The sequence below is a fragment of the Grus americana genome, chromosome 1 (assembly GCF_028858705.1).
Source record: "Grus americana isolate bGruAme1 chromosome 1, bGruAme1.mat, whole genome shotgun sequence".
Classification (NCBI taxonomy): Eukaryota; Metazoa; Chordata; class Aves; order Gruiformes; family Gruidae; genus Grus; species Grus americana.
The window spans coordinates 4,547,457-4,562,035 of NC_072852.1; the positions used below are offsets into that span (position 1 = coordinate 4,547,457).

General features: G+C 45.3%; 1 protein-coding gene across 5 annotated transcripts in view; it reads right to left on the reverse strand.

The window, feature by feature from the left end:
* PRKCQ (protein kinase C theta) overlaps positions 1-14,176 on the reverse strand; it is a 63,745-nt gene extending 49,569 nt beyond the window's left edge. For 4 of the 5 annotated variants that reach the window (XM_054822898.1, XM_054822879.1, XM_054822887.1 and 1 more), the window contains exon 1: positions 13,845-14,176. The gene's annotated coding sequence lies outside the window, so the exon portion shown is untranslated. Of the gene's footprint in view, positions 1-11,454; positions 11,615-13,844 lie in introns of those variants that run through there. The other variant, XM_054822869.1, reaches the window with a different exon arrangement.
* Positions 14,177-14,579: the final 403 nt, after the last annotated feature.

A 14,579-nucleotide genomic window follows, 5' to 3' on the forward strand; every position in this document is an offset into this window, starting at 1 on the left:
GTCATGGAATGACTTGATTTCAAAGCATAGCTGATGCTCTCCATGTAAACCCTTCCCCATGGCTTGCAGACACGGTGGAGCCAGGCAAAGCATTTCTTCTGTCACGTGGAAATGTGGCTTGCAGACTTTTCTGGGGCCCATGGCAGGGACAGGAACGGGCATTTCTCTGTAAAAGTCTCTGTGCCATCTTGTGATGCTGTGTTTGAGCAAGTCACGTGTATCGATAACAGGACCTGGTCTCTTATACATAGCCTACAAACACGGCTTTTTGGACTCTGCTAAGTTTACACGGTTTCCTCCTGTTGTATTTGTTGTGCACAAGACAAGAGCGGAGCCTCAGGTCTAATTTCAGATCTTATACGTGACTTAACTACGGTGGAGTTAATGCAGGTGAACAGATTTATACCTGTGAAAGGGCTGGTATTCCTCCCAGTGCAGAAATTGCAGAAAATTGCTGCTGGGAATGGCAGTGGTGATTGCACACATCCGCAGACTCTAGGATGGGATCTACAAGCATTCCAGTGGATACATATATAGCTGGGTCTTACAAACAGGGAATTCATGTTTTGCTATCCTTAGGTCTCCACGTAACAATTGCTTTAACCTGACCTAAATGCAGGCTATGTCCGAAGACATGGTTCAGCTTTCCACCCCATCTCACACTGCAGGTTCTCAACCTCTTCCAGGAATTTGGTGTCTGTGTGGGGTATGGGATCAGGGAACAGATTTCTCTAAAAACAACCCTTCCTCTTTTCTTTTCTTGACAAGCGATTCTGCAGCTGCATCCGTTCCCTGATCTGACTGACACGGCATGGATGCAGGGGCCTGCACTAAGCAGGAATGATGACATGGGGGATGGTCTGCAGCAACTGCATTTTGGTTGGGATAAAGAGACTGGGAAATCGTGACCTCGCTGTCGGTGAAGAGATTAAGGGTGGATTCACATGAATGTATGCAGACAACTGCACCGCACATATGAACTACCACCCCAGCTCCCGTCATACACAGTAAAAAGATACAAGTACTTGTAGGGGTGCATCACCCCATCCTAAAGAAGACATTTAAAATACGTTAAGTCAATCCCATCCTGGAATTGCTATTTCCCCACTATGATTATGTTTCCCCCAAAGATGCCTAAAATCAGGCAAATCCTACTAATGATGTTCTGACGTCCAGGGAAAAGGACCCAGATTGTAAGTTTTGATCCGGGAGCAGATGCATTCATGTCTAACAGTTACAATAGCTTGAAAAGATAGTGAAATACAGCTGGGTGAGGACCCCACACGTCCTCCCTGTCCAGAGCCATCTGCTCTGAAAGTCACTAGAAATGGAAAGAGGGTCTAGTGACCAGGGACACTCCTCGACACTTCTTAATTTGCTCATATAGAAGGAGCCAAAGCCTCCCATCAAAAGGAGAACCTTTCAGATATGCCTTTTGTTTTCCAGTAGACAATGTGAATTTACCTCCCTCTGCAGAGGCAAAATTTTGAAAGCTGAAATCCTTGTTATTTCTGCAAACTGGGAAAAGAAGCAGAGCAGACCCACCAAATGTCTACTGGGGATAAATCCCTCCAGGTCCTGTCCCTGAAGCTAGGTCATAACACTTGTTTTCCTCACCTTTAGTGAAAATTTGTCATGTGTGGTCCTGAAAGAAAGCAAACTTGAATCCTCACCTGTCCCACCAAAATGATGCACTATTCCGTTCACTCTCCTTTGTAAATCTTTCCCTTGTGCATTTTTGGGTCCAGATTATTAAAAGCAACTTGTCAGTTTTGCTTTCTTATTTTCCTAGAGAAAATAAGCTTCTGGTAATTTCCTGTATCACTCCATTTCTGCAACATTTGGGCCACACGAACTCGAAAAGAATGTTTTAAAAATAATTATCCCCATTGTACTTATCTATAATTTTTAATACTGACTTATCTTTTCAGGTTTTAGTTGCCTTCTAACAAACACAGGCCAAACTTGAAGCCACAGCGCCTGTTTTTTGAAACACTGCACACAAAATGCTTTCAAAGACCTTTTCAATGTAATGAGGGGAATAAAAATACCTTGAACTGAGATGTAGCTACAATATCTTCTTTCCTTTGGCCTCTTGTTCGTTAGCCCAGCAGTTCCTGTATTTCTGTATGATTTTGGCACTGGCTCACAGACTTCTTACTACATTTTTTTGTTTGTTTTTTTGGTGGGTTTTTTTTTTTTTATTTAAATGACAGGCAGAGTTTGCCTCAAATACTTCACCATCTTGTATCGGATGGTCGTTAATGCATTGAACTTCCTGCCAGTGCCAGCATCTGCACCTATTTTTTATCTTCTTTCCCCTAAAAAAAAAAGTCCTGAGGAGGGGGACAGGACCATAATGGGACATACTAACATCCTTCCTTCTGCAGGCACAGTTTCATGCCTATGGTTAACCTCGTTCAACAGTAGATGTATTTAATGGCTTTAATCTGGAAATTTGCTAAAGATATTTGGACCCAGAATCATGGAAGTGTTGGGCTGGAAAAGAGCGTTTTGCTCATCCCTCTGCCTCCTGGCAGACTATGTCTACGCCATTCTTGACGTATCTGTCTAGCCATCTGTCAGGAATGAAGCTTCTTGTCTGCTTGGTGTTACCACGTACTCCTCAAAAACGTGGCCAAATTTGTCACAGAGGAGCCTCAGGTTGTAACTGGAACCCTTATTGGACATCCACACCTTACTTCTGTGGGACACATAGGACTTCAGAGATGTATTTTAGGAAATTAATTTTGATCTGGGATTGTCTTGTGTTTCTCCAAAGTTTGCACTATTATTTAAGGAGAATTAGTGTTTTCCCCGCATTCCTCTGCAGAACTGGACACTTCCTATCAGGCTCAGCAGATAGGAACTGCAAAAAGATGCCTGACTGCCAGATAACCGCATTTTAGGCACACCAAGAGCACGGGCTCAGCTCTGGTCCACAGCCCTCAGCTGCCTTCTCTTTGCCCTGCAGTCCTCCCAGTAAGTCTGCAGGGACTTACCATTCCCATAAGCACCTGGCCCAGCTCACATTTTACAATGAAAACCACCACAGATATTTCAGATAATTCATCCTTCTCCACACCATTGTAGTTTCATGTTTATTCTTAAACACCTTAAAACCAGAAATAACTACTTTTGCACAGCAGAAGCTTCTGCCTTCATTCTTTTCTCCATCAGCCTTCGCTTTCATGGCTTCACCAAAATGACCCCCAATGAGGTTTTTTTTTTTTATTTCCATCAATCTCAGGGCTCCCTTCTGCAGATGCCACACCAGTGCCCTCTCTTGTCAACACCATTGCAACACCAACCTCTATGTCTTTCTCGCTCCCAATGCCTCTGGACTCCAGCCACCTCCTTTAAATAAACTCTGACATATCTTTCCCTCTTCCTCAGTCAGATCAGAGCTCAATTTAAAACTATATTTCTATTTAAATAAGGAATCTCTGGCTCCAGCTAGGCTGAAAGCCCTCTTCCCACTTACAGTTTGGTGTCCTGTTCTCAGCATCAGAGCCTCAGATGGGTTCCTGAGAGACCGTCCATCTCTGTCTCTTCATATCGTTCCACCCCACTTGCCATTTAGCTCACGCCAACTCTCTGAGAGGTCATTTGTCCACCAGTTTCTTTCTGTGCTTCTGCCCTTGGTTATCTCCCTGACTGGGTGGATACAGGACACACAGTGGGTGGAAGAACGTAATACAAAACACAGTCGAAATTCATTTTAGACCAAAGAATCAGTTTTTTGTTTTGGTTTCGGTTTCAGGTTGGGTTTGGGTTTTTTTCCACATCATCTCCTGCCTGCTTAAGCAAACCTTCATGGGTTCACCTTCACAACGTGTGAAGAGGTAAGTCATGATCATGCAGACAGTATCTGCCTCCCTTCTCCCCAAAACTCACACTTTTTCCCCTACTAACTAGCCCTGGCTTATGCTGTCCCCTGAGCTCAAGAGGTAGCACAGAGCCTCACATAAAGCAAACAAATGTTCAGTCCATCCTACGCTAGCTATCTCGTTATTACTATGGCTCATGAGCCCCAAGAACCATGAAGGGTTCACCTCAGCATCACTCTCCTAGCTCAGCTAGGCAACACAAGGTGCAAGGAAGATGCCTGTCTCTACTGCACAGGCCACTGGCCAGAGAAAAATCTCAGTTACACACTCAGACATCCAGGTGCACTAGTGCAGGTAGTCCCAGTGCACTCACAAAATCCCAAACAGGAACTAGCTCAAAAGCTGTGTCACCTCTGTACAATGGTATGAGTTACAGCCAAAGCAGCATTTGTAAAGATGCAACAGATGATTGTTTATTTTAGACAAATGAGGTCCCTTTTACTATGATCAAAAAAGGAAGGACTGGCCAAAGAAATCAACACAGTGCTTTGCTCTAGAGATGGCAAAGGTTATAATCAGTTACCACCCCCTTCTCACCACTCCCAAGAGGAAGAAAGTCCCTTTTTCTGAGGTGGTAGCATAACTGCTGTCTGACATAGAACTGCAGAGCCAGAGGGGCTGTGCAAGTGGGAGCTGTACCATAAAGAGGCATATTGGTGGCTACAAGGACTTCAGCAAGCACATATGGCATTCCCCAAAAGGACTCATGGTCCAAAGATCAGTTAACGCCACGTCCTCCTTGTCTACCATGCCACTGCCCTCTGCTCAGTCCTCATCCACCACCACAACCTCCCTCTGTGTGATTAGCAAGAGAGGTCCATGAGCATATGGGGCTGTAGCTGGTGATGCTTCTACTGTCAGGGTCCTCTGCCCAAAAGGGACCACAGTCCCCAGTAACCACCCTATGGCAACTTCCCCCCCAGAGATATGGGTCCATCTATTGATGCTGACACACTGGAGGTCCCCTTCCCTACCCTCTTTGCCCAAATAAACCACTGTATGTCTGGGATTCCTGACACCTGACTTTAGAAATTCAGTCTGCTACCTACTCCGTATACATCCGCATATGGACTATTCACCCCAGGCTCCTTTCATAACCAACAGAAAGAAACAGACCTGCTGGGTTTTCAATTTCCATTATCTCCATGTAGCTGACTAAAATGGGTCAAATGCCTGGCGACCTCAAATGCCTCTTTCTCCCCACAGCCGACAGAGACCATGTGGCTAGTTCAGGTGCAGATGTCTGTCTGGCATTTAGGCTTCTGAGACAAGAGGGGACGTATCCCAACCGTGGTGTCTCACCTGCCAGCAGTTAAGCAAATTCAGAGATCAGCTTATGGGTCTTTGTCTGCATCAAGACCCAAATGAACTAACGCAGGTATTGCAGAGAGAGACAAATAAGCTGAACACACAATGATGGCTTTGACTAAGTGCAACAGACTCTGAATCACAACTCACTGAAATCTTTATTTAAATTTCTATGGGGTTTGAATCTGGTCTATAAACAAGGCAGAAGGTCAATGTTAATAACCACGAACTGGAAAAACTGACATAAGATGTATAACTGAATTTCTAATGGCAAGATTTGGTAAAAGCACCTTCCTTTCCAATTTCACTACAAAATACTTTACAGGGAACCACCTTGCTTTGACAGCAGGGCACAGGAAGACACAAAGCCGTTTTGAAGAGATCTTCTTTATCTAATTTGCTCAAATGTTTTAATAACGACGTCTGTAGTTGCCCTGACAAACACCCCCGCCTTGTATGAGGGGGAGGAGGGGACAGGGGAGCTGAAAACGGAAGCCAGAGGATTACTATTTCACCAATGTTATAAACCAAAACATAAATAGCAAGTGTTACTGCAAGGGTGGGAGGGGAAAACCTGGGTAAATTCGGCTCTCAACATGCGCACTGTCCTTCAAGACAAGTAACGGTGATTCCCACATCAGCATTTGTCTCGCTGGTTTCCGTGGATAAGTAGGGTACGACCTTGTCTAAATCCCATTCATAAACCAGAACAAATCTCTATAAGCCTCAGCTGCTCTTTCTGTTCTCAACATGTCAGACCCAAAATGCCTCCTCTTTCACTCAGACTGACTCTTCCCCCACTGCAGCTATTCCTGACTTGTACTGCTGATTTACATCAGAAGAGGAACATGCTCACCAGCACATAAAAACTCCACAGCAAAATCAAACGACCACATCAAAAACCTCCTCAGGCGGCTTGAATCCAAGTGAAAAATTAATCATATGCAAATTCGGTTTTGAAACAAAATAGGAGTAAAGTTTCTGCTGCCAATGCACTTGCAGAAGTCCGGAGCGAGGTTCATGGGGATTTACAGGGCTAGATGACCCCAAAACTTGGTCTCTCCATTAACGTGACAGTCATCCTGCTGCTGGCTGTGGAGTTCCTGAGTAGCTCTGTAGATTTTTATCCGCTATTTACAAATTCACAGGGTCATTAAAAGACCAAGCTGAATTAGTTCTTGACTTGTGCCAAGGCAAAGCTGCAACAAGCCTGCACGTTTCAGGAAAGTTACTCCAGCTTTACATGTGTGTTTTTGCAGATAATCCTGCTACCACTAGAATTTCTCTCTTTTTAAAAAAAAAAAAAAAAAAATTAAAATTAAGGCCACATACCTGAGCAGTCTATTTAGGTTACAGGTGAAATTTGGCCTCTCAGACAGAGACGTTTAGCTCACCATGAGGCTACTGCTGCTGCATGTTTTGTCCCAAGGACAGGACTGGGTCCAAAGTGTTGTTACTGCATCGATGAGGACAGACAGGGACAAAGTATACACCTACCAAACCCAAGAAAACCTTACCGTCAGTCCAAAGTTATGAGTGCATTTGTTAGAGGGGTTCTTCTCCCACAAAACACCAGAATAACTTCACAAAACGACGAGTCAGCCAAAGCCCTAAAACCAGTCTGCTTTGAGAACACATCCTCTTTCACCCTTGATCCCTGCATCCCCGAGATGAGCTACATTAAATCCACCCTCTCAGCAAACGCGTGCATTTATAGTGGTGCAACAGCCCTTCTGCTTATTGTGATGGACTGGGTTTATTTGCTTTTCATGAGGTACAATGCCACTTTCTGGTCTGGCGGCAGGTTCCTGCTCTGCAATGAAATATCCAGATGTGACAACAGAAAAGGAATCTGTGTTTGACTTAGGGCTATTGTTTGGGTTATAAATTGTCTGCTGCACTGCTACTGGATCTTTAAATGCCTCATACTTATCAAGGTAAGAAACAGAGGAGTCCAGATGAGTCTATGCCCTCACAGATGAAGTTTTAGGGCTGTGATTTAGTCCACAACACTTGGCCAAGACATAGCAGTGAGGAGCAGGTCCATGCTGGTGAGAGGCCAGGGAAAGCCATTTCTTCTCACCTTCTCTGAGGTACAAAACTTGCTACATGCAGCACACAAGGACAATTCATTAGGTTCATTACCCCCTTCTGGCTACATTCCTTCCTGAGGGCAAGGGTATATCTCCTTTCTGTCCTGTGACCGGCACATATGCTGTAAGTGATTCTAGGTCATGAAGGTCCTACTAAACCCAAACTAGGCGTTTTGATCTTGTGAAGTCAATACTGTTGGGATCAGCAATGCATGGACACACATGTCCCACGCCGAGTGGACCAAGAGTGGTCCCAAGAGCAAAAGCACATCCATCCCTTAGGTATATCACTCTTCCTTGAAAGATCCTCATCCATCCTGCCTACAGGGAACAGTCCCTATCATACGTGATCGCTCACAGTGTGCCTGCCGGAGAGCTGCTCAAACAGACCACAACTAGACCTGGGACTGTGCTGACACTTAAACGTTCTTGCTGACTGCAGCTCAGTGCTCAGCCCTGTTATTTTATTAACATAGCTGGTAACTCTGGGTACACAATAAAGAACGGGACACGCTTGCTCTCAGAAGAACATCCAGTGGCTCACACCAGCTATCAGGTGGAGCTGCGTGTCCTGCCCAGCAGGAAAGAGTGGGCAGCGGGTCCCAGTCCTTTGCTTAACACCAAAGATGTGCCAGCAAGGAAAAGAAATATCGCTGCGGGAATGTGACCAGGCATTGTTGCTTTAGTTTGGACTGGGACTTGTTTTGGGCTACATAAGATGAATATTTGAGTTCACTAAGTTCGCCTGGATCGCTTGAGACCTCACCTTCCACTCTGAAAATAAACAGCTGTTCCATATTGTCCATAAGGTGGGAGTTTGAGGAAAAGGCAGACTTGCATTATTGCAGAGTCCGAGTGAGTCTGCTCTGGTTCTGGGGCTACGTGGTCTTCTTCCCATAAAGAAGCAACAGGCAGAAAGATCTTGTGCCTTGGATATCACCTAGCAGGAGGTCATTAGCTCAGCCTGTCCCAGGCACGTTTTCTGGAGGTGTCTCTTTCTCACAAGGAACAAGGATGCTCTTGTCTTAGCTGGTCTGGTGAGGTGTGTAAGCATGAATCCTCATGCCCGGGAATGAGGCTAACAAAGCCAAGGAAAGAGCCAAAACTTCAAGAAAACAAAGAGTACTTCCATACAATGTGCTAGACCTAAACACAGGTGAATCTCTAGCTTAAACCTTCACCCTTCTGCAGTAGGGAGGAATGTACTAGCTGCCCACAGCCCCACACTCACCTTTCACCATATACCTATCTATCTTCTACCCACCTTGTGGTAACCAGTGCCTTCTCCTCAAGCTGCCTGTCTACACAGGGTTTTTCCTGCCCCAGATTGCTGTGCTGATGAGTCTGAGGTCTACCGTACCTCCTCCACTCAGTGATCCACTTCTGCAGGCACACTCACATCGTCTCCCATGTTACTGCCAGCGCCTGGAACGACCTTTTCAAACCAGTTTCAAAGGTCATTTTCCTGTCCTTTTAAATGATAAAACCCTCCATGAGCAGCAGGTGGTAAGCTGGTGTTTTCTGTTGTCATAGAAAATTGTCAAACATATTTGATACAGAAACACTTTTTCTAAAAAAATAAACCAAACCAAAAAAAAAAAATTTCTGAAGAGAAGTTGGTTTTTTGCTCTAGGAATCTGAGGTGCAAATTCTGAAATGTTTTGATTCAGTCAACCTATCATAATGCCTCATGGAAACTATAGATAAGGTTCCCCCATATCCTCATTCTTTCTGTAAACCAAGTTAATCAAGTCCACATCTTCCATGAACACTTTTGTCAGGGACACTGGGGATGGAGCCAACACCTTTCTGCACTACATAAAGAAGTCATGGTGCATCCTGGAAGCTCCAGCAATCAACCGAATGGAAAAGCATGTACCATCTCTAACTAAATTATTATGACACACAATAACAGCATTCAGAATCAAAACATTTTTGTTGTGGACCAAAGTATTTCCACTAAAGAGCTAAAACACTCTGAAATTTTTCTGTGTTTTGGAAAGGAAAACACCTTTATTTCTCCCATCCTCTAAAACTAACTGAATCTGTAACCCTGTGTCTTCCAGCTTAGACCCTGCTCTTCTAACACCTTACCTGGGAGCATGTCACTATGCCCACAAACAGCTATGATCCTGCAGCACACAAGGTTGCAAGATTTCCTCCTTCCATTTCCTTCTTTCACCATTTCTACTTCCATATGTACCATGCTTTTGCTACCTTTGCTATAACTCATTCCTACATACCTTGTAAACTCCTTAGGATCAACTTTTTTTATGCGTTCACGCACTATCGCATCCTCAGCTCCTGGTCAGGGCAGTAGTAATTACGGAGACAGTCCTCCTATGGCCATATTTGCCAATAATTATAATGTGCTAAGTATAGAAAGATGTTTATTGCCACCTTTGAATTCCTTTACATAGCATGGAAGATGTTCCAACCATCTCCTATAGGCACCTCTCTTTGATGTCACATCAAATTCTTTCCTTTAACTGTTCATGGTCTGGCAACCCTGAATAAAAACTGTCTGAATTTTTCATCACTGTAGGTGCCTTGTCTATGCTAGGAGATTATTTCAATGCAGCAATACTTTGGGAAACTAATACATATTTCTCGTGAAAAAAACAACACTTCTGGTAATTGCTTTTTCTATTTTTCTAGTTCATAATCAGCGGGGATAAGATGCAGGGCTTTTTTCTTTTTCTAAATGCAGGTATTCAGCAGGCTTTGCAAATAAAGAGATACAAATAAAAAAAAATACGCTGTGAAAGATACAGTTTCTCCATGAATGCCAAGCAAATTAAAAGACATAATAATTAAGGCAGCTAATTACTGAGAAGCAAGCCAGCCCAAAACATGTCAAATGTGTTGTGGAAATGACCATTCACAAAACCCAGAAAAATGTTATGTAGAGCTTATAGTCTGTAAATCTCAGGGCTCTTTACGGCTCAGATAAATATCAAGCAATTCACCTGAGAGATAACTGAACGCTACATCCGCATCACACACAAGGCACTGTGGTCAGAGAGACAAGGTACGGTTACGTGAAAGCTGCACCATTTTCTTTTCATCCCGCCCTGGGTACATCCTATACAAATGTACACTTCTTCCATTCAGCATTTCTGCCCCAAAAGGACCAAACATAGGAAAGTATTCTTACACATAGGTGGAACTAAAAATATCCCACAATGGGATGGCACGCTCCTGCCCCAGCAAGCTGCTCCAGAGCAAAGGTGTTGCTAAAAGTTACGATGCAAACTGGATGAATTATCTGTTGCTAAAACAGCTGTGCATAATTTGAAAAGCAATCTGGGTTCGTTCCATACACATCATCAAAGTTAATAAACGTTATCTCTGCTGCTGGATGCAATCTGGTTGGTGGTGACAAATTAAAAATCTCCATCAGGCCTGATAAATCACAAAATTAACACAATTTTGCAGTGATGCAAAAAGCACTTTGCAATTGGCTACAGAGAAGGGTTTGTAGTTTACGTTGCCTTTGCCAATGCTTTCCTTCCAGCCAGGAGTCAGATGCTCTGGTTAGCATGCAAGTGCAAGCAAACAGAGAACACCACCACGGAATGGAAACAAACCGTCAGGTGAGCTCGCAGGCTAACACAAGCTGCCTTCTGATGTCAATCCCAAACGTGATCTGGTGAACATTTCCATGTGAAAACAGGCAGACAGCACGTGAGCAACCCCGCCAGGGAACTGTGCATGCACACTAAGCTGTAGGTAGCTGTGACTGCGGGATCAAGGCTCTGGTTAATCCTATAGATGATTTCACACATACAGGTTTTGGATGTTCATACTACTGTATTGACTTTCTCTTCCTTTTCTGTTTTGAGAATCACTTTTTCAAAGCACAGGCAAAGAAGAACTCTCAGCTTACACAAACCTTGGCTTCAGCAAAATGGGAAGCAACAGCAGATTTTGCAGCCAAGTGTTTTAACTTAGATCCACAAACATATACATAAAAAGCCAAGAGCAGCTCCTATAGAGCAGTCCTGGAAGGTGGTTAGTACTTCACCTCCAACTCAGGCTGCTGCAGAGCTCCTTGCAATTAAACCCAGACAATAAGAGAAGAAAGCAAAAAGTTGCCATCAGAAGTCATATTCACCGTATCACCTTCTTCAGACACAGTGGGAGGATACACAGAGACTAACCTGGAAAAGATCCCAAGGAGGAAAAATAAAAACTTGTCATGCTGGGAAGCTAAGCTGCTGGGGGTCTCCTTCCTTCCATCCCTCCTTCCTTGCTTTTCCCTCTAAGCCTTTCCTTTGAGGCCCTCCACCTCTGACATGATGATAAGGCACACAGTGCATCCGTGAGAAGCTCTGAGAGTCAACTGACTTTCTTTGAAAGGAAACACACTTGAGGCAGAAAACAAAAAAATAGTTAGCTCCACCCTGGCAGTGTAACAACCCTCTACTCATAGCTCTCCTTAGCATGAAAAAAAAAAAAAAAGAAAGAAAAAAAAAGAAAAGTTTTACCCAGGATAGCAGCGTGATTACAAAAACAGCCTGGGCACAGGAGGGCTGCTGAAAGTAAGATGGAGTTTCAGGACAGGGATCTGAATCCTTGACAGGGTTTTGAAAAAAATTCCAAGGGACATGTAGAAGTGGGGAGAAAGTCTAACTAAACTCTGCATTGCCTATGCCAGTGCAACTGTGGCATCACCTCAAAGCAAGGAGTCTTTCAACTCCGAAACCTCTGCACAGATTGAGCATTACTTGCTCCATTCAGCATGTGTCCTTACAGGCGCTGGCCAAAAAGTCCTGTGAGGAAAATGAGGGGTTCAGCATGGCTCAGGGAGCTTTGGCAAGTGAAGGCTGGTGGCTGTCAAAGTCTCACGTCCAGCCTAGACACCAAAAAAGAGACAGAGGCAACAACCCAGAGCCTAGACTGGAATCCCGATTCAACTCTGATGTCAGGCGTTCAGCCAACGGCAGCTCAGTGGGTCTCTGAGCTCCAGGAAAGCAGCTGTATTAGGAGGCCATCTGATATCTCCAGATGACTGCAGCCCAGCTCCACCAGAACCAGGTGGGACAGGAACCTCCTTGGAGCAGGTACTCCTTGCTGGTCCCTCGACTCAACTCCTAAAACACATTCCCCAAAAACTCAGAAATACCTGGTGGCCTCAACTGGGATGTGGAGTCCTTTCTTCAATCAAAAAAAAAAGGATAAAAAAAAAAAGAAATATAAAAAAGACAGGTCCAGGACCTCAAGGATTTGACTGTTCAAAAATACAAAATCAGAACATTGCCCTATTCACGGCAAATAATTCTGCTTCTCCCGCCCCCCGCTTTTTTTTTTTAATAGCAAGTTCAGTGAAACTTTATCTCTTCCTGCCCTACTAACCCTACTAAATAATCTGCTATTAGCATGACTCAATTGAGTGGCTTTCAGCTGCTGAAGTAATTTTTTTGCTACTGTTGTTTCATCTGTGGAAATGAAAAAAGAGCCCATAAAAACTTTCCACTCCTGCAAAGTATCACATTACTGGACACTAGAGAACAGTACAGCCATTAGTTAGTTGCATTGTAGTTACAATTTAAAGGGTTTATTAGAAAGGATCCGATCACACTAAAGACTAACTTCATTAGCATTCAACGTATATGCAGGGAACATAACCCAAGTCTCAAGACTCAGCAGCCAGGCTGGGTTTTTGAGTCCCCTCCTTCAAAAGGAAATGCAGCTCACAACACTACCCAGCGGAGAAGGGATGGAGACAGTTCATTTCTCTTTACCGCTCAAATCTGCTTTCAAACTTAGCACAGCGCTAGTTTGTAGAATACTACAAATTTGATCCAAAAATGATATACCCAGCTACTGAGATACAGCATCTCCTCTAAAACTAGACTTGTATCTGGCTGTCTTATTACACACTGCTGTAACCAAGAAACACCTACAAAACATCACACAACCTAGCAGGGGAAAGTATTTTCCCTCCATATTTTCCCCAGTTTGTTTACTGTGTTGAATAACACTTTGGTTATAGTCGGCTTTCATTGTTTTTCTCATTTTCCTCTCTTCTTTGCATTGCATGAAGGCACATGGGAGAAAACAACACTTTTTTAAAGGCAGGAAAATGTGACTATGAAACCACAAACACTTGCAAAAGACATCAAGTGTAGAACCTGAAGGTAATTTAAACTCTTATTTAAGAAAAAAAAAAGAAAGAAAGAAGGAAAAAGAAAAAGAAGAGAACTCTCTGGGTAGATTTCAAGGTGACACTTTTAAAATCCCTTAACGAACGAGAGCCGATAGCTGAAGCAGAGTTTCCTGAGCAGCGCCGCAGGTAAAATAAAACGCCAACAGCACCGCAGTGCCCCAAACTTCCTCGCTGTTGCTGCCCCGCTGCGCGCCTCCTGCCTGCGCACAATTTGCGCGCACCGCGCTGCCCTGCGCACCGCCTGCGCCCGGGGGTCTCACCCGTTCCCTCCGCCCCCCCCAGCCCCTGGTACATCGCTCGGCAGCGGGACGCCCTGCCCGGCCCTGCCCGCTCAACCCCCGCCGCCCTCCGCACCGCTCCGCACCGCGCCGCAGGCAGTACCTGCTGCCCGCGCAGCGCCGCGCAGCTTGGCTCAACTCGGCTCGGTTTAGCTCGGATCAGCCCGGTTCGGTTCAGTTCAGTGCGGCTCAGCTCGGCTCGGCACAGCCTGGTTCAGTTCAGTTAGGCTCGGCTCAGTGTAGCCTAGTTCAGCTCGGCGCGGCTCAGCTCGGCTTTGGCACGGCTTTGAGCCCAGTTCAGCCCGGCTCTGCTCAGCTCCTCCCGATACAGTCCGGCTCGGCTCAGCCCGGCTCGGCGCAGCGCTGCCCTCCGCAGCCGCCCCCGCCCCGCCGCCGCGGCCCGCGGGGGAAGCGCACACCGGGTCGCCCGCCGCCACCGCCGGGGCTGCCCTCGCCGCCTCTTCCTCCTCCTCCTCCTCCTTCTCCTCCTCCTCGTCGCCACCCCTCCCCTCCCGCGGAGCCCAAAAGGGCCCGATCCCCGGGGGCTTGGTGCTGCTGGAGCATCGTGTCCAGCCCGGTAAAAGGACCCCGCTTTGGGACTGGGCACACATAACCGGCTTTTGCAGACAGGGAAACCATGGCTGCAATGAAATGCTCACCAAAAAGAATGAAATAATTAGGACAAACTGATTTTTTTTCAAGCTGCAGAGACTTTTTGTTGTGGCTAGCAGGAGAGGTTTGCTGAGGGGCGCAGACAGGAAGCCAACAGAGAAGTCTTTCCTCGTTCATCTGTCCCATCGTGTTATGTTCTTGGCCATGGGTGTTTGAAAAATCTCTC